Below are 24,973 nucleotides of genomic sequence, written 5' to 3' on the forward strand. Positions count from 1 at the left end.
CTGACTCTGGATATTCCCGAGTCGGCGCCGCTCACACTGCAGTCGGGTCTGCATAGACTCGGATTTTCCGGCGTGAAAGTGGACGCTTGGAGATGATGTCATCTCCAAGCGCCACTGAAGCCGGACCAATCGGCCGGCTAGCAGCGCACTCCAGGTCATCGTGACCCGGAGTGCGCCGTACACACAGCAGGGTTTCATGGGCTACGCCTGTGTTAAACCCTGCTAGTTACCTGGGTTGGATTGCCGGGTCACTCGACCCGGCGATCCAACCCTCTCTCCCTTTTACACCAGGGAGTTGCCCGGGCTAACCCTGCAATAACTCGGGTGTTAGCTCCGGTGTAAAAGGGGTATAAAAGTGCTTTACCAGGTCATTTGCTTTCCTGTGTGAAAAAGGGTATAAGGGGTAAATTTGCTAACATGCGGGTTTTTAGATGTGAAGATGCTGCCCATAGCAACCAATCAGAATCTAGCTATTATATTATAGAAGGTGCTAGATAAATGTTAAGCAGATTCTGGTTGGTTGCTATGGGCAACATCTCCACTTCTAAAAAACCTGAACGTTAGTAAATTTACCCCAAGGGTTAACTTGCTGCTTCGTTAGACCAGTACGTACAGACATTCCGAGCGCTTTATAGAAATAATATCCTAGATTTGGATTTCAGATCCACTAATGAACAAAAAAAGGCTACAAATATATTGAACTAATTGAAAAAAAAATATTTAAATATAGTATGGGACTTAATAAAAGTGCTGGTATTTGTCATAAGAAAGTATTTTTCTTGCAATGATTTTGTGCTGCTTGTGGCGATACAAGTAAGACTGCAGAACTCGATAAACGGGATTCCCCATGCATACCGGCAAGTCTTACCGCTCGGCGTGAACCCCTGCCATACTTCAGACAATATGATAGTGATAGGGCCCTTCACCTGTCGCCAGATACGCGCCTGTATCTCTGCACCGTGACATGAATTTTATTTCATCCATTAATATAAGTATGATACCACAGGAACCACAGCAGGCCATTACTGCGCTGATTTTTCCTTGAGAAATTTGTGTCAGAGGAGCAGAGATAATAGGGAGGTTCCCCATGAAGCCAGGCAGTAATTATGAACTAATTATAAATGGGGTTGGGGGCTGGGTGGGAGTGATTGCCCACAGCGAGAAGTGAAAGTCATAGAATTGCCGTGCGGAGAAGCGCAGCCCGGTGATAACATCGCTGAATAATCTGCTCCCTTGCAGGCCTCAGATGTGGGCGGCGGGAAATCGCTGCTCCCTTCATAAGGGGCTAATATTGGGCAGCTCATTATGTTCTGAATCTGAGAGGTGGATAAGGTGGAATTCCTCGTGGATCCTGGCACCGGAAAGAGGTTAATAGCTGCCGTATATCCTGTCAGCCGCTCTCTTTACAGTTGTGAGGGAGGAAGTTAATATCATCCTGCGCAGCGCCTGGGCCAGGGGGCTAATAGAATAGTATTGCTTTTCTACTGAATAAACAACAGAGGTTCACATTTCCCTCAGACGCAGGTTTTCCGAATGACAAACGAACCTTTAGGATAAGGTTTCTACCGGAGCCCAGCCTTCTCCTTACGGTCCTTTCTATGCAAGGCATATTGCCGGTGTACAGAGCCGCTCTTATGTCTCCACTATAGTGTTAGTGCTGATTATAGGGTGCAGACCTTCACTCAGCATCTGTAATACTCGCGCCATAGGGGTCTCACACGTTTTCAGTGGGAAAAACCCCATCCCATGAGAAGATCTGCTGCAGTGACGGCTCTGGTCTTTCAGAAGATGTGGTAGATCTCCTGAGGTGGCCTGAGACCCACTGCAAGGGTTCCACTATGAAGTTTGCAAGGTGGTGGGGAGCTTAATGGTGCGTACACACGGGCCGATTTTAATGGACGATATGAATGATAACGATATCGTTCATATCGTTATCATTCAGATCGTTCATTTTTTTTCTGCCTTCCAACCCTCAAACGACCAGCGATGCGCTGGCACTTATGGACGATAACGGTATCGTCCATCGGCCATGCATGCAGGCCAACCTGGACAATATCGTTCAGGTTACATATTCGCTGCCCCGTCGTTGGTGGTGTGCTGGATGAACGATATCGATCATCCAGCACACCGGGAAGGTGCAGGGAGATCAGTCAGTAATATCGTTATCGCTGACTGACCATTCCGTGGGTACGCACCATAACTGAGAGTAACAGTTGCCTATCTGGCATAGCCCTCTACAGTTAATTGTAGGTGTTATTATGACTGTGTGACAGCACCGTGCTACCCCTGTGACATCATCTAATCACATGCTAACCTGCAACATAGACTGTATGACAGCACTGTGCTCCCTCTGTGACATCACCATTTAATCACACACTAACCTGCTACATGTAATGTGTGACTGCACTGTGCTCCTCCTGTGACATCATTATCCTATCACACACTAACCTGCTACATAGACTGTGTGACTTCACTGCACTCCCTCTGTGACATCATTATCCTATCACACACTAACCTGCTACATAGACTGTGTGACTGCACTGCACTCACTCTGACATCACTATCTTATTACACACTAACCTGCTACATAGACTGTGTGACTGCACTGTGCTCCCTCTGTGACATCATTATCCTATCACACACTAACCTGCTACATAGACTGTGTGACTGCACTGCACTCACTCTGACATCACTATCTTATTACACACTAACCTGCTACATAGACTGTGTGACTGCACTGTGCTCACTCTGACATCACTATCTTATTACACACTAACCTGCTACATAGACTGCGTGACTGCACTGCATTCACTCTGACATCACTATCTTATTACACACTAACCTGCTACATAGACTGCGTGACTGCACTGCATTCACTCTGACATCACTATCTTATTACACACTAACCTGCTACATAGAATGTGTGACTGCACTGCACTCACTCTGACATCACTATCCTATCACACACTAACCTGCTACATTGACTGTGTGACTGCACTGCACTCACTCTGACATCATTATCCTATCACACACTAACCTGCTACATTGACTGTGTGACTGCACTGCATTCACTCTGACATCACTATCCTATCATACACTAACCTGCTACATAGACTGTGTGACTGCACTGCACTCACTCTGTGACATCATTATCCTATCACACACTAACCTGCTACATAGACTGTGTGACTGCACTGCACTCACTCTGACATCACTATCTTATTACACACTAACCTGCTACATAGACTGCGTGACTGCACTGCTCTCACTCTGACATCACTATCTTATTACACACTAACCTGCTACATAGACTGTGTGACTGCACTGCACTCACTCTGACATCACTATCTTATTACACACTAACCTGCTACATAGACTGTGTGACTGCACTGTACTCCCTCTGTGACATCATTATCCTATCACACACTAACCTGCTACATAGACTGTGTGACTGCACTGCACTCACTCTGACATCACTATCTTATTACACACTAACCTGCTACATAGACTGTGTGACTGCACTGTGCTCCCTCTGTGACATCATTATCCTATCACACACTAACCTGCTACATAGACTGTGTGACTGCACTGCACTCACTCTGACATCACTATCTTATTACACACTAACCTGCTACATAGACTGTGTGACTGCACTGTGCTCACTCTGACATCACTATCTTATTACACACTAACCTGCTACATAGACTGCGTGACTGCACTGCATTCACTCTGACATCACTATCTTATTACACACTAACCTGCTACATAGACTGTGTGACTGCACTGCGCCCACTCTGACATCACTATCTTATTACACACTAACCTGCTACATAGACTGTGTGACTGCACTGCACTCACTCTGACATCATTATCCTATCACACACTAACCTGCTACATAGACTGTGTGACTGCACTGCATTCACTCTGACATCACTATCCTATCACACACTAACCTGCTACATAGACTGTGTGACTGCACTGCACTCACTCTGACATCACTATCTTATCACACACTAACCTGCTACATAGACTGTGTGACTGCACTGCACTCACTCTGACATCACTATCTTATTACACACTAACCTGCTACATAGACTGTGTGACTGCACTGCACTCACTCTGACATCACTATCTTATTACACACTAACCTGCTACATAGACTGTGTGACTGCACTGCACTCACTCTGACATCACTATCTTATTACACACTAACCTGCTACATAGACTGTGTCACTGCACTGTGCTCCCTCTGTGACATCATTATCCTATCACACACTAACCTGCTACATAGACTGTGTGACTGCACTGCACTCACTCTGACATCATCATCCTATCACACACTAACCTGCTACATAGACTGTGTGACTGCACTGCACTCACTCTGACATCATCATCCTATCACACACTAACCTGCTACATAGACTGTGTGACTGCACTGCACTCACTCTGACATCATCATCCTATCACACACTAACCTGCTATGAATACTTTTATTTATATATATAAAAAACAGCGATATATACATTCAAATCATACTTACCGACATTTAGGTCAGCCCTCTCCTCACAGTAGGTGGGCGGCGCGGGGGACGTGGCGGCTCAATTGCGTCATTGTGGCCCCGCCCCTGCTGTACAGAGCCGATAGTACAGGCATTGTAAAGCGGGGGAAGGGGCTACGATGATGCGATTCAGCATGAGTCGCGTCATCGCTCCCCCCCCGGACTGCCCACTTTTGCACAGTAAGTGGGCGGTCACGGGGGGAGTGCGGGCGATAACGGGGCGCGTGCCAGTTCCAGGATACTTGCCTAGTCTTCTGGGTGGCCGGGAGCACCACCCAATTTTCAGGAGGCTCACAACCATTTCGGGAGGGGAGGTAAGTATGATTCAAATGGGATCATCAGTATCATCTCCCTGCATTGGCATTTTCTGAAAAGTATCTGTGTTCTCATCACGAGTGGAAATTAATGTTATTAAGGTTATTAATAGCGTAGGAACAAGAAAAGGCCCAAATTATGTGATTTCTGCTGTTTTTATGATTTTTAAAGAAAAAATCCAGATCCAAAACCAAAACCGAAAAACAAAACACGGAGGTGAGGTTTTGGCGAAACCAATCCAGATCCAAAACCAGGGGGGATCCAGATCCAAAACACGGGGGTCGGCGCACATCTCTACTTTTTTTCTGTATAACCAATGCCATCAGGTAATTGTGGAAAGAAATGTCATTTATTGAGTTCAAGTATAGAATATATATATAATTATCAGCGTGTTTGCAGAACATCACACCCTGAAAATGTAATTTCTCAGATTTCTGTTGCCTGGAAATATGCTAATTAATATGAACTTCAGGGGGTTGTCAGAAGGACTCATATAGTGCATTGCTACATAATGTATGTACAGTAACAGTACTCTTATCTGTGGCCATATATCCGTAATTAACGCTATGGGCTTGATTCAGAGCCGCTCGTAAGCGGCCACTCGTTCGTTCCAAGCGATGTTTGCCCAACTGCGCATGCGTACGGATCGTAATACCCATGCGCGAACCAGTCAGTGCGGCCGAAAATCGTTTGTTCGCTAAATAGTGAATTCCTGCTATTTTGAGTGACAGGAGGAGGCGTATGTGGGTGGTAACAGGGGAAGGTGCTTGAAAACGGGGAGTGGAGATCAGAACGCAGGCGTGCTTAAAGGTCAAAACAGGCGTTTTATGGGTGTGCATAATTAATACAGCAGCGTCATTGACCACGTCACTGAGTTATTTTATAGCCAGAACTGCTCGCAAGATTGCAGTTGGAAAAACCAACCACAAGAATAGCGAGCAGTTCATACGCTGGTCGATGTACTCAATTAATCTAATAAATAGCGGACATGACGTAGGATGCGAGCGGCCAGGGGGCGTAATTTCCCAAAAAACTACCGCAAGTTTTGTTCGCTCATTCAGACATAGAGGCGTGAACAGAACATAAAAGAGCGAACGGTTCATTTGAATAGCCACCCCTTTTTTCAGAATGAACGACCACAAATAGCGTCCGGCTCTGAATTAGGCCCTATGGTCTGTATATGTGTCTCCATCAGCATGTGCCCTCTGTGATGCCCCCTCCCCATACTCAGGTAGCTGGCAGCATCAGGGATGTGTGTTTTACTTACAGACTGGTAAACTTTCCTGTAACGCGGGGAGGGCGATAGTAAAGGATAATGGAACCGATCAAGCAGCCATTATATTGGTTCTTGTTGTCACCTAGCCCCTCGCTCCTGCAGGGCACAGGCTAAAGGTGCACACACACTAGACTATGGGTGGGTTATAAGCGCACCCCCAGATGTTGTAGAACTGCACATCCCAGCATGCCATGCCACGGTTTTACTATTTGGCCATGTGAAAAATGTTGCAATGCAAGCTAGGATTTGAAGCTCAACAACAGCTGGAGGGCCGCTAATTGCCCACCCCTGCACTAGACGATATTATGCCCGATTTGCCCGATTTGGACGCATCAGAATGAGAAATCGTGTAAAATATGTCCAAATCGTGAGTGTCCACTCATGATGGCGATGACGATACGAGTCCCCGCAGGTCTTACATTGCATCTTCAGAGAGAGAAAGAGCAAGAGCCGACAGCAGGTAAGATCTGACAATCTCGTTAACACGATTGAGGGCGTTGGTAAGATCGTTTGTCAGATTGGACAGTTTATGCAAGATATCGTTTGTCTGGGAGTGCCGGGGACTTGCCGGGGGAGTTCAAGGGAAATCGGTTGTCGGCTGCAGAGCTGGGATTGGTTTGTTGGTTCTTCTCATTTCTACATACGTTACTGCAGGTCCGTGTGCATGACGGTCATACTGCGTGATGCTTTGCAAACTATGCTGGGGTGGATCTCAGTCAGATGCATGAAAAGTGCGGCGGCAGCATCCTCACTATCCTCTCCTAATGCGAGAATCTGCCCAAGTATGCCCAGTATCCGCCCGTCTGCATGTAGAAGTCCGCCCCATCCACTGCTTTTCCGTAGCAGCCGTGCCATCATCACTAGTATCTGGACAATCACCCGCCCAGGGCTGAGTGCAAAAGAACCATCTGAAACAGACGTCCCATCTCTGTGCGCGTGCTGCGAGCGAGCGTGGACGTCGGCTTGCACGCCCACAACATTCCCACTAGATGAAACGTCTGCATGGTCGCCGCCCCCATTCACTGCCCAGACGCGCCCCTTTTACTGAGTGCGTCGTCATCCAATGGATTAATCCGTCCATGAGCCTGGTCCGGCGCAGTGGCAATATGCAGATATCCCTAAGAAACGTCCACATGTCCGCTGGCGTCCAACTCAGAATCGTTCCAATATGTGTAAAAAATAAATAATCAAACAATGAAGGCAAGCGCCGATAAGAATATCTATATACATCCATTTGTGTCAGGTTTATATCAGACGTAGATCAGATACACTCATACGCTCAGCCATATTGTGGGTCTGCCTAAAGTACAATTACGCAAACTCGGTTTTATTGTACCCAGCCTACATTCAGGGGGTCTGCGATCGCGGGGGTGCGGGGCTTAGTGTCGGGGGCGGGGCTTAGCGTCGGTGGGGGGGTAGTAGCGGTGGTCGGTCGGCGCATGCGCGGGCTCTTAGTCACGGTATTTTTTCCGAAAATACCGCGACTAGAGTGCGGATGGGATCCGCAGGGACAGAGCTTTATCGCAAGCTCTGTCCTTGCAAGGGATTTATAGTAAATCCCTGTGATATTGCCTGAATTCGCAATGCGAATTCACTCGGTAATATCACACTACAATCCGCATTCAATATACGGATTGTAGTAAATAGAGCCCTAAGAAACAACCAAGTGACGTGGTCGATGACACTGCTTTGTTAATTATGCACACCCTTAAAACACCCGTTTTGACCGTTTGGCACCTTCCCCTGTTACCACCCACAAACGCCTCATTCTGTCACTCAAATTAGCAGGCACTCGCTATTTTGCGAACACACGATTTCCGACCGCACTGACTGGTTGGCGCATGCGCATTACGAACCATATGCATGCGCAGATTTGCGAACATCGCTCGGAGCAAACGAGCGGCCGCTTACGAGCGGCTCTGAAACAAGCCCACTGTGCGATTAAAGTGGACGACTGAACAAAAACGTTATCTTTCAGTCGTCCACTCTAATGTCCATTTTTAACACAAAAAAGATGAACGATAACGATAAAGTTCGTTCCCGCGGGTCGTTCGTCATTATCGTTCATTGGGTTAACATGCAGGCCAACCTGATGATGTCGTCAGGTTGCTGCATGTTATGGAATGGGGGAGAGAGCCCGGCGCTGAACTATATCGTTAATGATATTGTTCAGCGGGTGTGCTCAATGTCATGAACAACATTGAGCACACCCTGCCAGGGACACACTAGACGATATCGCTCAGGGAGCATATCGTCTAGTGTGTACGCTCCTCGAAGGTGTATACACACACAATGGGCCTCATTCAGAGGCGGTCGGAGGATGCAAGCGGTCGCTCAGAAACTGGGCGGCCGCTTGCATCCTGACCGCCCGCCTCTGTTTCGGTCGTTAGGCTGTGGGTTTACACCCACAGCTCTAACGACCGCTAGGGTGATGGTCGCGATGGTCAGAGACCATCGCGACCATCGGGGCTTACGACGAGACTCTAGGGTAGGGTCTCGGTTGTCGTAAGCCCCGGAGAGCTTCTGGCTCTGTCAGAGTCGGCAGCTCTCCACTGACATCACAAGTGATGTCAGTGGGGCCTCCCCCAAACGGTAGGCGTTCCCATGGGAACGCCTCCGTTTGGGCTGCCACCCACCCGGCCCGCCATCCAAGCGGGGCAAGCTGTCAATCAACATCGACAGCTCGCCCCCTTTGGAAAGAGACCCGCTACGACCGGCGCTGTCGGTCGTAGCGGGTCTCACGCATGCGCACGAAGGAGTCGGCTCCCTCGTACGCATGCGCACTTGACAAACATCGAGGCGGCCTTGCGGTCGTAGACCGTACGGCCGCCTCTGAATGAAGGCCTATGATTTTTTGAACGATTATCAATAACGATATCGTTTATCGTTCAATCGTTGAAAAAATCGTTCACTTTCTGAGTTAAAACGATGAACGATTATCGTTCATGCGCATTCACGTTTGTAGTTTGTAGTTCAGTCAGACTGACCAAGTCAACGATTTTCAGTAAGGGAATATGCAAAAATCGTTTGTAGTTCAAAAAAAATCGTTCATTACATTTAGTAAATGAACGATTTTAGTAAACGATTTTCGTTCAGTTTTCCCTTGAAAAAATGAACGAAAATCGTTTACTAAAATCCTTCATTTACTAAACCGTTGTGTGTATATGCAGCTTTACACATATTTTGAATAAGTTTGTGTTTCAGTAAATGTTGTCCAATCTGCAAATTGATCCATAGCCACTTATTTACTGTACAGGACTCTATCGCCACTTTTATTTTCATTACCACCTTTATTTTTCCCTCGCCCGTTGGCCTTTAGCGTTGGACAACGTGATAGCAGCATCTGGGGTGTGTAATTACTCATTTAGGACAAGATACAGAAGCGTAAATGAGCTATACCTGTCACCGACAGACTAATCGGCAGAGGTTACAAGAAGATTGGTTCCGGATCATGCACCAGCGAGCGTCCTGGCAAATCGGTGTCTCTTCCCTCTGTGTAAACTGGACGGTATCAGTTACACGCATGTCTACCGGTCATTAATCCATCTTTATACTTAATCAAATTAAAAATGAGGGGAGTAATGGAGCAGCAGGGGAGTTATCACTAGCAGAAAATGTCTGTAACAATTTATAGTGTGTAATAAATGCCAGGTTGTTGCTGGTCGCTGCAGACACAGCTTAAAAAAAAAGAAAAAACACCACGGACATAAAAATAGAACTGCGCTGCGAGACGTATAGACGCCTTTATCGCACAACTGGCTCCCCAGTGCTCACAGTGGAGATTAGCTGCCTCCTTCCTCTCGGTTCCTTTACTACAAATAAATGCCGGACGAAAATTAGACAAAGCTGAAACATTTAATCTCACAAATCTTTATCTTAATTCTCTTTATTGAAATTACAGGAGTTAATACTCTTACTACTTCTTCTTTTTTTTTTTTTCTTTAAGAAAAATACAATATTAATATTATTTAGCCCCCTTAAGCAATAAATGATCGGATGTGTTAATGAGGTTATAGGAAGATTTGTCAACTGTCAGCATAGGTAAACGCAGGGGGGGTTTCCGTCTGCCTGGAAGCCCCCCTCCCAAGCCCACACCATGACCACAATAGAAATAGTAATGTAACAGAATTTTACAAATTAAATAATTAGCACCACCTGTGGATCTTTTATCATGTATCAGTCATTAATAAATAACCTGTGCACCAACTAGGATATCTGGAAAACATTCACTGTTAGGGATATGCTGCTATAGAGCCCAATATGTACATATATGTCCAGGGCAGTGCTAGGTTCTTCTGCTGATCCCCCAGACTCCCGGACTTGCTCTAATACTCTGGAATGGTGCCCACATCTAAAATAAAAGCATTCAGCTCAGGCAGGATGGACCTACTGCCATTTATAATGGCTTCTGTGATTGCTGGTCCTCTATATGCTGGGATTATGACACACAATATACTTTGTATGACACATATAATGGCTTCTGTGATTGCTGGTCCTCTATATGCTGGGATTATGACACACAATATACTTTGTATGACACATATTAAAGCTGGTTAAGTGATAATTCTACCCTACTTATGGACTGGCTACACTCACTCTAAAATCAAGCATTTGGAAACCCCCCCTCTAGGAATCCTGCGTTTGCCACTGGTCAGAGAGTCAGGGATCAGGTTTGTGAGCAGCTTCGGGACTCTTTCATGGTGCAGGCATTATAATCCAAAATGCTTGGAGAGCAAGGGCCCTTTCCAGTTACCAAATGTCCCTGTTTTGTACCTAGAACCCCTCTGTCCCTCTGTGGTGCCCCTCTTTTGAGTTTGATAGGCACATCTATATGGATAAACAGCTCCCTTGCAAGTAAATGTATATTAGGATCTACTCTGTGTGTGTCTCTTTGCATTTCAGCAACGTGGTGTCTGTATCTGTGAATAGTAAGATGTGATTTACCATCATTTCTATAAGAAGTGTCTGCGAGATGTTTGTATGCAAACGGGAGAAATATAACACATTCTATAAGGATGCTTTGCTGACCTGCACCTTCATATGGGCAGCAAATAGGGGACCTGTCAGAGGGGAGATGTACGCCTAAGCCTTGGAGACTGATAAAGTACCAACCAATCAGCTCCTAATGGTTAGTATACATGCTGTGTTTTAAATGGCAGTTAGGAGCTGATTGGTTGGTACTTTATCGCTCTCCACTTTATCACTGTCATTTTAATATCATGTTCTTCCCACCCCTCTTTTGTCATGTTGGTGGTGCAACAGAATACAATTACTTCTCCATCTTTTGGCTAAGAGCAGGTGTAGATGCCCATGTGCACTGTAGGGCTTAAAGGTACCACCAGTAGTCAATGGGGCGTCACCTGGTCCTCTGGCCAAGAGGCCGGCTGCCTAAAACTCGAGGTGCTATGTGCCCCTGGTGCTGCCTAAGCCGGGAGTGCCCTAAAAGTCATACATCACTGTGGACCCACCTTGCACTTAGGGCCTAATTCAGACAAGTGATGTCAGTGGGAGTGCTCTCGGCTCTGATAGAGTGAAAAGCACTCCAGGGCTTGTGGCAACGAGATCCTACCACAAGGGTCTCATCGCAAGCCCGATGGTCGCAATGGTCTTGACCACCACGGCCATCTTCCTTGCCACTCGGTATAGCTGGGGGAGGTCACCCACAGCTATACGAGCGGCCAGGAGGCCGCTCTCAAAATGAAGGACGGCCCTGATTCAGAGCGAGCTCTCTGTCAGAGCGTCCGGCTCTGAATCAGGGCCTTAGTATGGTACTTTTTGTGCTTTCGATTTTCAGGTAGCACCATTTTTACTTTGCCCAAGCCTTTTGGCCGGGGCGAGGATCATTTTTATATTCTGTGCTGCTATATTTATTTATATATTGCACATTTTTAGCACTACACCTCACCTATCCACGTTTATTGTGTGGGTATCATCTTTTTTGTTTTTTTCCTATGAGGTTTTGGTTGACCCCAATGTATCAGAGGCTCTCTCCTTACAGGGTGAGCCAAAGAATTCATTCTCCACTGGGAAACTTCCACCAACCCTGGAGAAAAACGGGTAACCCCAAGACTTGAAGAATGGAGACCATGGCCTCCTAAAGGACTTTTTGCTCTGTGGTCGGGGATATCAAGTGATTTTCTCCTAGCTTTGGTGACGGAGAACCTAAAGATTCCCTTTTTACCTCCTAAGAGGAATTTAGGTTCTGGGAGGGATGGGGAGAACTGGGCCCTTTTCCTTCACAAGCCCCAGAAGTTTTGTACTGCACGGGGTGATTGGAGCCCCCACCTCAGCTTCAATAATAATAATACAATACATAGATAAATAAAATAGGATACAATGACTTCATATTAAGAAATGTCCTGAATTTTACGGGATGTAGTCAGGAAGCCGACAGTCTAAATGCCGACCGCCGGCTTCCCAACTGTCAAATCCCGGCAAGGTACTAATGACAGGTGTCGGAATCCCAATACCTGTCATTAAACCTATGCTGGGAGCCCGACGCCCTGCATACCAAACGGAAATAAGCCGGGCGACGGGCGCGGACAGCCATGGGGGGTTAGGTTTTAGGGCTCCCGGAGGGACTTAGGGTTAGGCACCCCCCCTGGTGGGTTAGGTTTAGGCTAGGGGAAGGGGGGTTAGGGTTAGGCATCCCCGGGGGGAGGTTAGGGTTAGGCACCCCTCCGGGAGACTTATGTTTAGGCTGCGGGGAAGGGGGTTAGGTTTAGGCACTTAGAGGGGCTTTAGGGTTAGGCACTTGGGGGGGAGGTTACGGTTAGGCACCCCTAAAGGAGGGTTAGGATTATTGTAGGCAATTAGATTAGTGATACTCAGAGACGTAACTAGACTTTTTGGTGCCCTGTGCCAGAAAGAGCATTGGCACCCCCCTCATTTTTCAAAGGGACTTAATGCACCCAAAAAAGGGCCATGGCCTCATGGGGAAGGGCCAGGGAAGAGTTAGGAGAGGCCAGGAGATGCTTGGGATAAATAGGGACATAATATAGTGCACCTGAGAGAGGGCCATGGCCTCATGGGGAAGGGCCAGGGAAGAGATAGGGGAGGCCAGGAGATGCTGGGGATGAATAGGGACATAATATAGTGCACCTGAGAGAGGGCCATGGCCTCATGGGGAAGGGCCAGGGAAGAGATAGGAGAGGCCAGGAGATGCTGGGGATAAATAGGGACATAATATAGTGCACCTGAGAGAGGGCCATGGCCTCATGGGGAAGGGCCAGGGAAGAGATAGGGGAGGCCAGGAGATGCTGGGGATAAATAGGGACATAATATAGTGCACCTGAGAGAGGGCCGTGGGCCTCATGGGGAAGGGCCAGGGAAGAGTTAAGGGAGGCCAGGAGATGCTGGGGATAAATAGGGACATAATATAGTGCACCTGAGAGAGGGCCGTGGCCTCATGGGGAAGGGCCAGGGAAGAGATAGGGGAGGCCAGGAGATGCTGGGGATAAATAGGGACATAATATAGTGCACCTGAGAGAGGGCCATGGCCTCATGGGGAAGGGCCAGGGAAGAGATAGGAGAGGCCAGGAGATGCTGGGGATAAATAGGGACATAATATAGTGCACCTGAGAGAGGGCCGTGGCCTCATGGGGAAGGGCCAGGGAAGAGATAGGGGAGGCCAGGAGATGCTGGGGATAAATAGGGACATAATATAGTGCACCTGAGAGAGGGCCGTGGCCTCATGGGGAAGGGCCAGGGAAGAGATAGGGGAGGCCAGGAGATGCTGGGGATAAATAGGGACATAATATAGTGCACCTGAGAGAGGGCCATGGCCTCATGGGGAAGGGCCAGGGAAGAGATAGGGGAGGCCAGGAGATGCTGGGGATAAATAGGGACATAATATAGTGCACCTGAGAGAGGGCCATGGCCTCATGGGGAAGGGCCAGGGAAGAGATAGGGGAGGCCAGGAGATGCTGGGGATAAATAGGGACATAATATAGTGCACATGAGAGAGGGCCATGGCCTCATGGGGAAGAGCCAGGGAAGAGATAGGGGAGGCCAGGAGATGCTGGGGATAAATAGGGACATAATATAGTGCACCTGAGAGAGGGCCATGGCCTCATGGGGAAGGGCCAGGGAAGAGATAGGGGAGGCTAGGAGACGCTGGGGATGAAATAAGAGGAAGCTACAAGTGAGAATGATAATAAACAAAATTTGACAGGCCCAAACAGCACCCCCTGACCTGTGGTGCCCTGTGCGATGACACTGACCGCACTACCCTAGCTACGGCCCTGGTGATACTTACCTAATTAGCAGTCAGGATCTTCACCTCTGTCGGGATTTGAACCGCCGGCCGGCAGTAATACCTACTACGCCCAATTTTTACATATATACTATAACTAATGAAGCAATCCCATACATTGCAGAGATACCTGCAGTACATATCTGCTTTTTTTGGTTGGCCAAACGATATCTTATTGCTAAATTGTGACACAAAATCTTCCTTATAGCCGCCATCAGGGCTGTCATGATAGATGGGACCCGCAGTCTGGAGAACAGATGCAGAAGAAAACATTTACATTTCAGGCAACGACCGCGCCGGTCTCCATATGGCTCCCGGCCCAGCCAGCAATAGGGAAAACTCCACAAATTCTGAAACTACACCGAACACATCATCTTCATCATCTGGAAACCACCCCGGGGACTCTCGGAGGCCGATCGCAGCCAAGACTCAGGATTGCAGTGACATAAGCCTGCCTATGAGACATTCTAAGAGAGGAGACTGAGCGTATAGTCCTTCGGGTATTATAGGAAGTTCCTATGTCACTGTCATATAGACATAACACAAGTCGCTTATGTTCCCTGCCCATTCCTGGTCATCCTTTGGAATTCCGGGTTCGTCGGTCAAATGTTTTGACACTGCAAAGAAAGTGAGGAATACAGAGCTGGTTCCCCCTGCTACAACAATCTAGGTTGAGAGAGCGTTCGACAATTGTCATCTCATACCTCCCAACTTTTACGTGGGCAGAGGCGGGACATCCTGCGCGCACCAAAAGGGGTGTGGCTTTGTCTCCGCACGGCCATGCCCCCGCAGTGTGACCTTTTGTGCTCATGACTGCACATAACGCCCAGTTCCTCATCAAGCTGGGGGCGAACCCAGAGCTCCGACATCTGCTGGGATGCCCCCCAGTCTCTCACAACACTAGGTGGATGTTGTGCAGCAGCTTTCACCATTGCAGGGCAGCAGTGGCACCCTTCACCACGGGACACTGCGGCCCATGGGCGGGAAGATGAGACAGTGGCCGAAGAGCGTAACTGTCCCACCAAAATCGGGACATTTCGGGGGTATGGTCATCTGGTAAGGAGCTCAGGACCTCATTCAGAGGCGGTCGGAGGATGCAAGCGGTCGCTCAGAAACTGGGCGGCTGCTTGCATCCTGACCGCCCGCCTCTGTTTCGGTCATTAGGCTGTGGGTTTACACCCACAGCTCTAACGACCGCTCGGGTGATGGTCGCGATGGTCAGGGACCTTCGCGACCATCGGGGCTTACGACGAGACCTTAGGGTAGGGTCTCACTTGTCGTAAGCCCCGGAGAGCTTCTGGCTCTGTCAGAGCCGGAAGCTCTCCACTGACATCACCATCCCATGGGAACGCCTCCGTTTGGACTGCCACCCCCCCGGCCTGCCTTCCAAGCGGGGGCGAGCTGTCAATCAACATCGACAGCTCGCTCCCTTTGGAAAGAGACCCGCTACGACCAGCGCTGTCGGTCGTAGCGGGTCTCACGCATGCGCACGAGGGAGCCGGCTCCCTCGTGCGCATGCGCACTGGCCAAACATCGAGGCGGCCGTGCGGTCGTAGACCGTACGGCCGCCTCTGAATAAGGTCCTCAGACCTTAATATAAAAGTTGATAGCAATTTATGTATTAAATTATTATTATGGATGTATGTAATTATTATGCAACCTACTGTCCTCCAGTTGTTGTGGAACTACAAGCCCCAGCATGTCTGATGTGCTGTTGCTTATACAGTTGTGCCATCACACACTGTTGCTCAAGTCGCGGAAATTAGTTCCGGGTGACTCAGCCGCGCCGAGTGTCTTTCTGGCTGAAAATTTGCATTTTATGCCCATATATAAAACAACTGGGAGCTACAAAACGACACTGCTGGCATACACTGATCAGTTTTATGGGTGACACTAGTACATCTCTGTGTGCGACTGAGTCTGAATCTGCGTAAGATGCGCTGCGATGCAGCAGACGCAGCTTTTTCACACGCCAAGTTACGTTGTGCTTCATCGTGACTTTGAATTAGGGATGTGCAGGCTCGGATTAGTTCGGATTTTCCCGCCAAATTCGGATTTTTCCCGCCAAAAATTGGATCTCAGAAAGAGGCAAAGCGTCATCTTTCATGGACAAACATCATCATTCCTGGACAAAAGTCCAGGAAAGATGATGTTTGTTCATGAAAGATGACGTTTTGCCTCTTTCTAAGACCTGATTTTTGGCGGGAAAAATCTGAATTTGGCGGGAAAATCCGAACTAATCCGAGCTTGCACATCCCTACTTTGAATGTGGGTAACACTAATTCCTGTGCGGTTAAGTTGCACCTTAGTATCTCTAGAACACAATGAGCGGCTTTTTGTTGCGTCTGCAAGGCAAATAAGATTCTGCAGCTTTCGGAGCATCTCGCCAGGCGTCTCGTGCTGTATGGCGTATAGGCGCTAGGTGTTTGGGGACCCAAAGGTAATCCTACAGCAGATCGAGCCTTCTGGGGACGGTAAGAAGAGCGTTTTCTTCGGGAATATGAAGAACAAGGGTTAAGTGACTAGAGCTGGGTGGTGAGGAAGAGGGCAGATTTGGGGCCTATACCAGTATCTACGTTGGGGTCTGCTCCTGCACGCAGTCATTGGGGGTGTGGGGGGATATTTGCCGCTGTCGCTCAGACAATGATGGGATTTTCTGTCCTCCATTGCAGTATTTTCTTCTCTTTGAGGCTGAAATATTTCCATTGTGCCCTAAGAAAAAAGAGACAGAACCGACCTCACAAGCACTTAAAATCAAAATACCCCCCAGAGAGTGGAAAGTGGATACGCAGCGACTTTACGCGCTCTGGGAACACGGTCTATTCTCCGCTGTAAGAATAGAACAAGCAGCAGATCGTATCTGGTGTTATTAGCCTGCAGACAATGCCATAAATATCCTGCTTCTGTGTTCTGCTTTCTCACCAGACTAAGGGTACGCTTTGCAGGTAAGCAGAATCGCTCGTCTTGCCTGCCGCTTCCTCCTGTTCTTATGCCCTTGCTACAGGGCTGCCCCGGCACACAGGAGCTTTCCACAGTGTAATTATCTTCTATAGTTTTCTTTATGTCTGCGCTTTGCATTCATTTAAAAATCACATTAACAGCAATGCTGAGAGAGCTGGAAAACATTGCAGGGATTCGGAGGCTGCGGCGAGCTGGGGGGGAGCAGAGTAATCCACGCTTCGCTGGTCTCTGAAGGAAGGGGGTCGTTTAGTCAGGGATGGGCCCAGCACCCTATGCATGTAATAAGTCTGTGATAAGCATTGTAGCATTAAAGGGCATACTGGAAAATCCCTCCATACAGGTCATTCTGTGTATATACTGTGTATACAGTGTCCGGCTGGGGAATGAAGGGCCCATTGGGGGAAGGCAGTGGAAGGGGCCCATGCTTAAAGGCTGTCTGCAGCCACCAGACAGGCTTGACCAACCATTATAGAGGACATCGGGCCTGATTTATTACGGATCGCAACAGCATACGCAGATCACCGATAGCGCGTATTGCACATGCATCCCAGCGCGCATGCGTGAGTTAGCATTGCACTGCCATCACCTACGCAGACAGGAATCCATCGCAGTGCGAGCGTTTGGAGATGGTGACCGGGAGAGGTTGGAGAAACGCAGGCGTGCCTGTCCGTTAGAACGTCATTGCATGAGCGTGCATAAATTAGCCACAGCGACGGCATACGCAGCTTCAGTACTCACTGCGTACGACGAGGTTAGCAATGTCTGAGTAAGGTCAGAGCTGCTGTAATTGTGCGCGAGGGGCCGATGTTACTCTATGTTCCCGATGTATACGCAGGACTGCGAGGCATTACGGATGTGAGATAGTGGTAGTGGCCGTCTCTATGCTGGCTGTGTGACGGCATTGCCATAGTATTCATTAGTTTATTTTCGTTTGCTGGTATTGCTTCTGTGACTATATGCAAATGCTGCAACAAGCCCTCCCCTGGTGTAGAAACGTGCCTCTGATTGTGCAAGGACTGAGGCGCCCACTTTGTGCTCAAATACAGACCGGTGCCTCTTTAGACCACAATTGAAACTTCCTATGGCCCTAAGCTATCCTGACAGAGCTCCTGGCCCCAAGACACTGCACCGCCTGCAAAAGCAGCAATTCCACCACTGGGTGAGAAAGTAACCCATAGGTCCTACTAGGCTCCCTGAATGTCCAGGAGACCCCCCAAATTAGGGGGACCCCCTCCAGACCCCCAATACAGTGGGCAAGTCTCCCGGAGGGCACCTACAAACCCTAAGGTGGACAGCGATATGACACGAATCATCATCCTCCAGCTATGCCCACCACCAGGCGGCCTCATGTGAATTGTGTTCTGTACTGAGGCATTTTCCCAAACCACATGATGCAAATCGTGTCAACAAGCCCCGCCCACCGCCTCTTTACCTCAATGATCTCCTCATCTCCTTTATACTATGGGGCCCATTTATCAACGAAATTTATCATACGCAACTAGTTTTAAAACATGTTGAGTATGATAATGGTGCTCCAGCCAATCAGCTCCTAACTGTCATCTGTTTGAAAATTGACAGCCGGGAGCTGATTGGCTGGAGCACCATTTATCATACGCAACAAGTTTTAAAAGTCGTTGCGCATGATAAAACTCGTTGATAAATGGGCCCCTAAATGAGAGAACTTATGACATCATCAATCAGTTCAGTAAGAAACTCCTGTCTCAGTAAAGTCGTTCACAGTTCCAAAATGGCTGCCTTAGCTGCATTTAGGCTACCTGGACACTTTATCAACCTGCAGCTGTGCTACCCTGAGGTGATGTGCTTGAATTTCAAAACAGGAGATGCATTATCCTATGTAAAACATGAGCAGCTGTCTCTGACAAAGAAATAAAAGAGCGAAGTATTTTATTACGGCTGTACTTTGTCTATTTACGTTTTTTTATTATTTTTTTACTTCAGTATTTTTTTCTGTGCTTTTGTTTATCCTTCATCTTGTGTTGTGGGCAGTGTGGTCACAGGATGAGGCCATTTAGACGGGGGGAAGAAGCCAACGGTTCAAACACAGCGTGGGAACGAGTGTGAAATTCATTGTTATGTTTGTCGGTCATGATATGAGATATGTCCATAAGTGGACACCATAGTGTTGGATATTGCTAAATCTTAGGCTAAGCTGTTTTGAGTGCAGTGCAGCTATGATTGCTGGAAAAAAAATATATATGTATGTACATATACTGTATTATATATATAATTATATATATATATTTTTTTTATTATTATTTATTTTTACAAAATTGTCCGACATTGTTCTGTGTCCAGCCTTAGTCAGGCTAGGAGACCTGTGAATTGTACCATCATGGCGGATGTGAGATCATTAGGCAAACCAAATATGGATGGGGGGGGGGGGTGAAGTGGTCAGGGTTACATTGCGGGTTGACTGGCACAGCACCACCACACCTGCATGGCTGCAGATAAGGACACTAAACTGTCTTATCTGACTTTCCCGCCTTCTCGTCTCCAGCTTCTTGTGGTAAAACCTCAGGTGAGATAGATCTGCGATTTTGAAGCAGCGCACAAACTGCTGCTGTTACTGTATGATAACTTTGTCATTCAAATCATCGGTGTCCCCGCTCACCCCAATGAGTTCCGTTGTGTGCGGATTCTGCAGCCAGTCCAATGAACGCGCCCTGTAGGATTTTCCCTGATCTCAGCCACTTGTTCTTGTCACGCAGGACTCTGCCAGAAGTGAGAATGAGATTATGTGGGAGCGGATGAATGTGCCCATCTCATTGTCTGCATGTGGCTATCTGTAGAAGATCTGTGCAAGCAAAATGTATTTATTATGAACTATTTATGAATAAAAGTGGTTGTCTCTGCTCACGGCCCTTTGTGACATCGGATTTCCACCTCCAGACATTATGTTTTCGTTACTGTTTTTGTGTTGGGAGCTGACATCTAGACTAATATATCTATATTTTCCAATTAGATTCTACTTAACAGTTATCTAGCACCTTCTAGAAGATAATAGCTAGATTCTGATTGGTTGCTATGGGCAACATCACTTCTAAAAACTCTCACTTCAGTAAATTTTCCCTTATACTGTACGTTTTAAAGCAAAGAGCTCATGCCACCCACAGACCCGCCTTAGAATGTAAATTAGGGCCAAGTTACTACTTCAGAATGATGTGCTTGCTATACGGTTTCCGCCAGCTGAGAGGTGGTACGGCGGCAAAGCGGGCGCCACAAGAACCGTAGCTTGGGGACTAATGGAACATTTTGCTAGGAGCCCACAACTCAGTCCCTCACCCAGTGTCTGTATCCAGGGGCGCTTAGTGGAATGGGTACAATGTCCCAGGGCCGGGTGTGTCTGGCTGGTCTGTGCCTGCAACACCCAGTGGAATATCTGGTGCCCGGGCTTCCCAATGTGGTGCGAATGTGACCATGCCCACTTCATACTGGGGGGTGGCTCTGTCTCCCCATTGCTTCAAGGCTGGCACAGTCGCTGGACGTAAATGTACATGAAGAACTCTGGCTCGTAGACTGCACATTATAGCGGATGATCACTCCTCAGGGGAACTGTAGACCCTCATTGGGTACTGAGACGTCCCCTCTCCTTCACAATAAGCTATTTTCTGAACATGAATATTTTCTGCACAAGCAGCTGAATGAACGCAGCGCAGAGCGGGGACCAGCAATGTGGGCGTTCTGTCATCCGTTCCGTAATAACATTGTAATACATCAGATGCTGCAACCTCCCATCGTAGTAAAGTCACGCTAACGAGTTCAGTATCACAGTCATTTGGGTTTATCTGCTCCTGACAAGCGCGGAGGTTTATAACTTTATATCTGCAAGTTTAGTGTCTGATTTAAATGGCGCTTTATTACAGGAGTCTCCAGAACTCCTCCCCGATCTGTCATTTGTACACATGCAGATCAGTGTTGGGTGACGATTATAGGTCCCTTTGCACAGACAATTATAGGAATATTAGTGATATCTGCCTAATGGCGGCCTGTCACAGTATAGTGTCCCCGCTGCATTAAGGCAGACATGGGTAATTAAATACAAAACTTAGGATGAGCTAGTACATAGCCGAACAATGAGTCACTCTAACAAAAGGGGGGACTTAGCGGAAGGGGGTGAGGTGCTACAAACATTAACATATCTGTACAAGTCATATTAAAAAGCCGATCATACTCCACAATGACCAACATTTAACATTGGTCAGTTATACATTACTGGGAAAATAACCAATATATTATACCAGTCATGCCCCCCCCCAGAAAAAAAAAACACACACACCCTGTAATGTCAGCCCTGTGACCCCACACTGTAAGCAGCCATATGCCCGCAGGACATGTACTAATACAGGCAGTGGCTTTCCCGCTGTTGTGATACTAAAAGTCCCAGCATGCTTTACCAGCTGATTGGTGGGAGGGTATGCTGGGACTTGTAGTTTCACAATAACTGGAGAGCCATTGGTTGGCCAGACCCATACTTGCCAACTCTCCCTCATTGTCAGGGAGACTCCCTGAAATAGGAGCAATCTCCCTGTCTCCATGAAGAGTCCAGCAATCTCCCTGATTGCATCTTATCCCCATTATGAAGCTGTATATAAAAACCAACAGAGATATATACATTCAAATGGGATGATTAGTATAATTTCCCTGCATTGGGTATAAGGCACAATGATCCCTATGGCTACATGCATTGTCTGAGGAGTATCAGTCTGTTTTCATCAACACGTAGATCTTACTAACTGCTTTGGGGCTCGTTTACGTTTGGATGTAAGGCCCTGATTCAAACCCGCTCGCTACCGCAGGCAGCTCGCAGGGTCTGTGGGCGTTTTTTTTTTTTTTTCTCCAGGCCGCTCGCAAAGCTGTGGGTATCCAACCACAGCTTGTGCAAGCGGGCTGGAGACCGTCGCGATTATCGCGACCATCGAGCTTGCAACGAGAACCTGGGGTAGGGTCTCGGCTGTCGCAAGCCTGAGTGGACTCCCTGCTCTAATAGAGCAGGAAGTCCACTACTGACATCAGTAGGTCCTCCCACAAACGCCAGGCGTTCCTAAGGGAACGCCTGCGTTTGTGCAGCCCCCCCCCTACACGCCTACAAAACGGGCCGAGCTGTCACTCACCATCGACAGCTGCCCCATCTTGTAGCGAGCCCCCAGCGACTGAAGCTCAGTTGCTCGTCGGGGCGCGCGCATGCGCATGCTGGACGCAGTGCATGAGCAGTGCCAAAACATCGAGCCGCTTGCAAGCGGCTCTGAATTAGGCTCCAAGTCAGGTTTATGACACGCCTCTCAGATCTAGCAGTACACACCCATCACATGTATGACACGCCTCTCAGATCTAGCAGTACACACCCATCACATGTATGACACGCCTCTCAGATCTAGCAGTACACACCCATCACATGTATGACACGCCTCTCAGATCTAGCAGTACACACCCATCACATGTATGACACGCCTCTCAGATCTAGCAGTACACACCCATCACATGTATGACACGCCTCAAAGATGTAGCAGTACACACCCATCACATATATGACACGCCTTTCAGATCTAGCAGTACACACCCATCACATGTATGACACGCCTCTCAGATCTAGCAGTACACACCCATCACATGTATGACACGCCTCTCAGATGTAGCAGTACACGCCCACTTTACCGCTGCGCTCATAGGTGCTGCTTTCACCCTCTCCCTGAAATGCTTTTTGAAAAGTAAGCAAATATGGTCAGGCCTGTATTAATACATGACACCCCCCACCGCCACTAATGCAGCACCTAGTAATGAATTAGAACTTAGGGCCTTATTCAGCTACGGACGAAATTTCAAAGCTACTCGCAAGCAGCTTTGCATTTCTGTCTGTGCTGATATGGTAATGCGGGGGGGCATCACGCCTCCTGCTGCATTACGTATCCGAGCTGTGTTGTCCAACGCAGCATCGGATACTCTGCGGAACCGTCACGCAGCCGGTCGCTGCAGATGAGAGGACGAAGCCAGGATATCTTCTTCAGCCGACGGAGATCCTGGTTTCTTCCCTCCCCCCCAACGGCAGCGCCCCCTTCCCGCCCACTCACGGCAGCAGACTGTCAATCACTGCCAGTCTGCTGTCATTCTCTGTGCGGGATCACAAACCCGTGCTACACATGCACACAACGGGTCATGCGCCGGTGCAGATTCCCGATTCTTGGGAATCTGCCTTCAACAGTGAACTAGCGTGCACCACTGAGTAAGGCCCTTAATTCCTGCGTTTACATACCTGTATAACCACCATGTTTGTGTGATTGGCCATCAAGTATTGGGGTTAACAAATGCTCTGTACTGACTGCTCTGTGGTAAAATCATATACGGGGTAGGGTCCGTGGTGCCACAGCAAACATAACTGACATGCTCTGCTTTGCATTGTAGCTTTTTGCCCTAAAGATATAAGGGGTGATTCATAGAACATATTTATTTTGGACAGGGAAGCAAAGTTCAATCTTAATTTTATTATCTGTCAAATGAGCAATATACTTTAGCTCATTAATGTTCAATGTAATGTAATTCCTGGCTAGTTTTCTATACTTTCTCATACACTTATATACATAATATAACAGAACCGACACTCTGCTCAGACAGAATAAAGCGAAAAAGTCTAATTTCATGTATATTTCAAACTTTCACTTCTATGGTAGATATAGGAGAAGATGGCGGCTGGCATGTCCTGTAACGTAGCAGCATATAGTGGCACGGGACATTGCAGGTCAGCTTATAGTATCAGGGAACAGTACATATGGGCACGGGACTGCATACGTTACCACGGTGTAGTATATAATGGCGCAATTTGTACGTGCGCTCAGTCGATCGGTCGGTCTGCATCTGTGCACTCACTTGTGACTTGCTGCCAGCGTGTTCTGTAATGGAATGCGTAGCGTCACGCGAGTCAGAGCCCAACTAGATGTGAGCATCACCTTATATAAACAAATCATTCTCATTATATTTTATATTATATAGTTGCCAGCGCCGAGCTCTAATAAATCATTTTTCTCCATGTGTCCCAATTTTCCGCCATCTCTAGATGCAATAAACTGTCAAAAAAGGAAGTGTCGACAGAGGCCATAATAGGAGCAGCACTAATGGAGAGATAAGTGGCGGATTCAGGCATAGAAATCTATCATTTTAAATAAATACCTGTAAGGAAGAAATGGGCTGTAGGTGAAGCGATGCTGACATTTTTTTTTTTGAGCTGGAATAAAATGCCTGAGTAGGAAACAGCAATACCTCGATGCTGGTATTAAAAACCCACTCGCCGTTATTCTGAGTGATGATACAAAGTGTCTGTACGCTGCGCTTTCTCATAAAGCCTCCATTATGGGGCTTCTAGCTAGGAACAATAAGAACCAATTGCCGGAATGGCGAGGTCAGGCTGATTCATGGAGAAGGCTATGTATTCGGAGGGAGCACACTTCTTCCCAATCTGATTTCTGTTAATCACTCTGCTGGCTGTACAGACATCGGACAGCCCATGATCCCTGTGCTGGAGATAGAGGCTAGGGAGTTTATTCAGGGTTGGACTGGCCCACAGGGGTACAGGGGAAATCCCCGGTGGGCCCCACTGCCT

The sequence above is a fragment of the Taudactylus pleione genome, unplaced genomic scaffold (assembly GCF_031769625.1).
Source record: "Taudactylus pleione unplaced genomic scaffold, aTauple2 ptg001334l, whole genome shotgun sequence".
In the NCBI taxonomy this organism is placed as follows: Eukaryota; Metazoa; Chordata; class Amphibia; order Anura; family Myobatrachidae; genus Taudactylus; species Taudactylus pleione.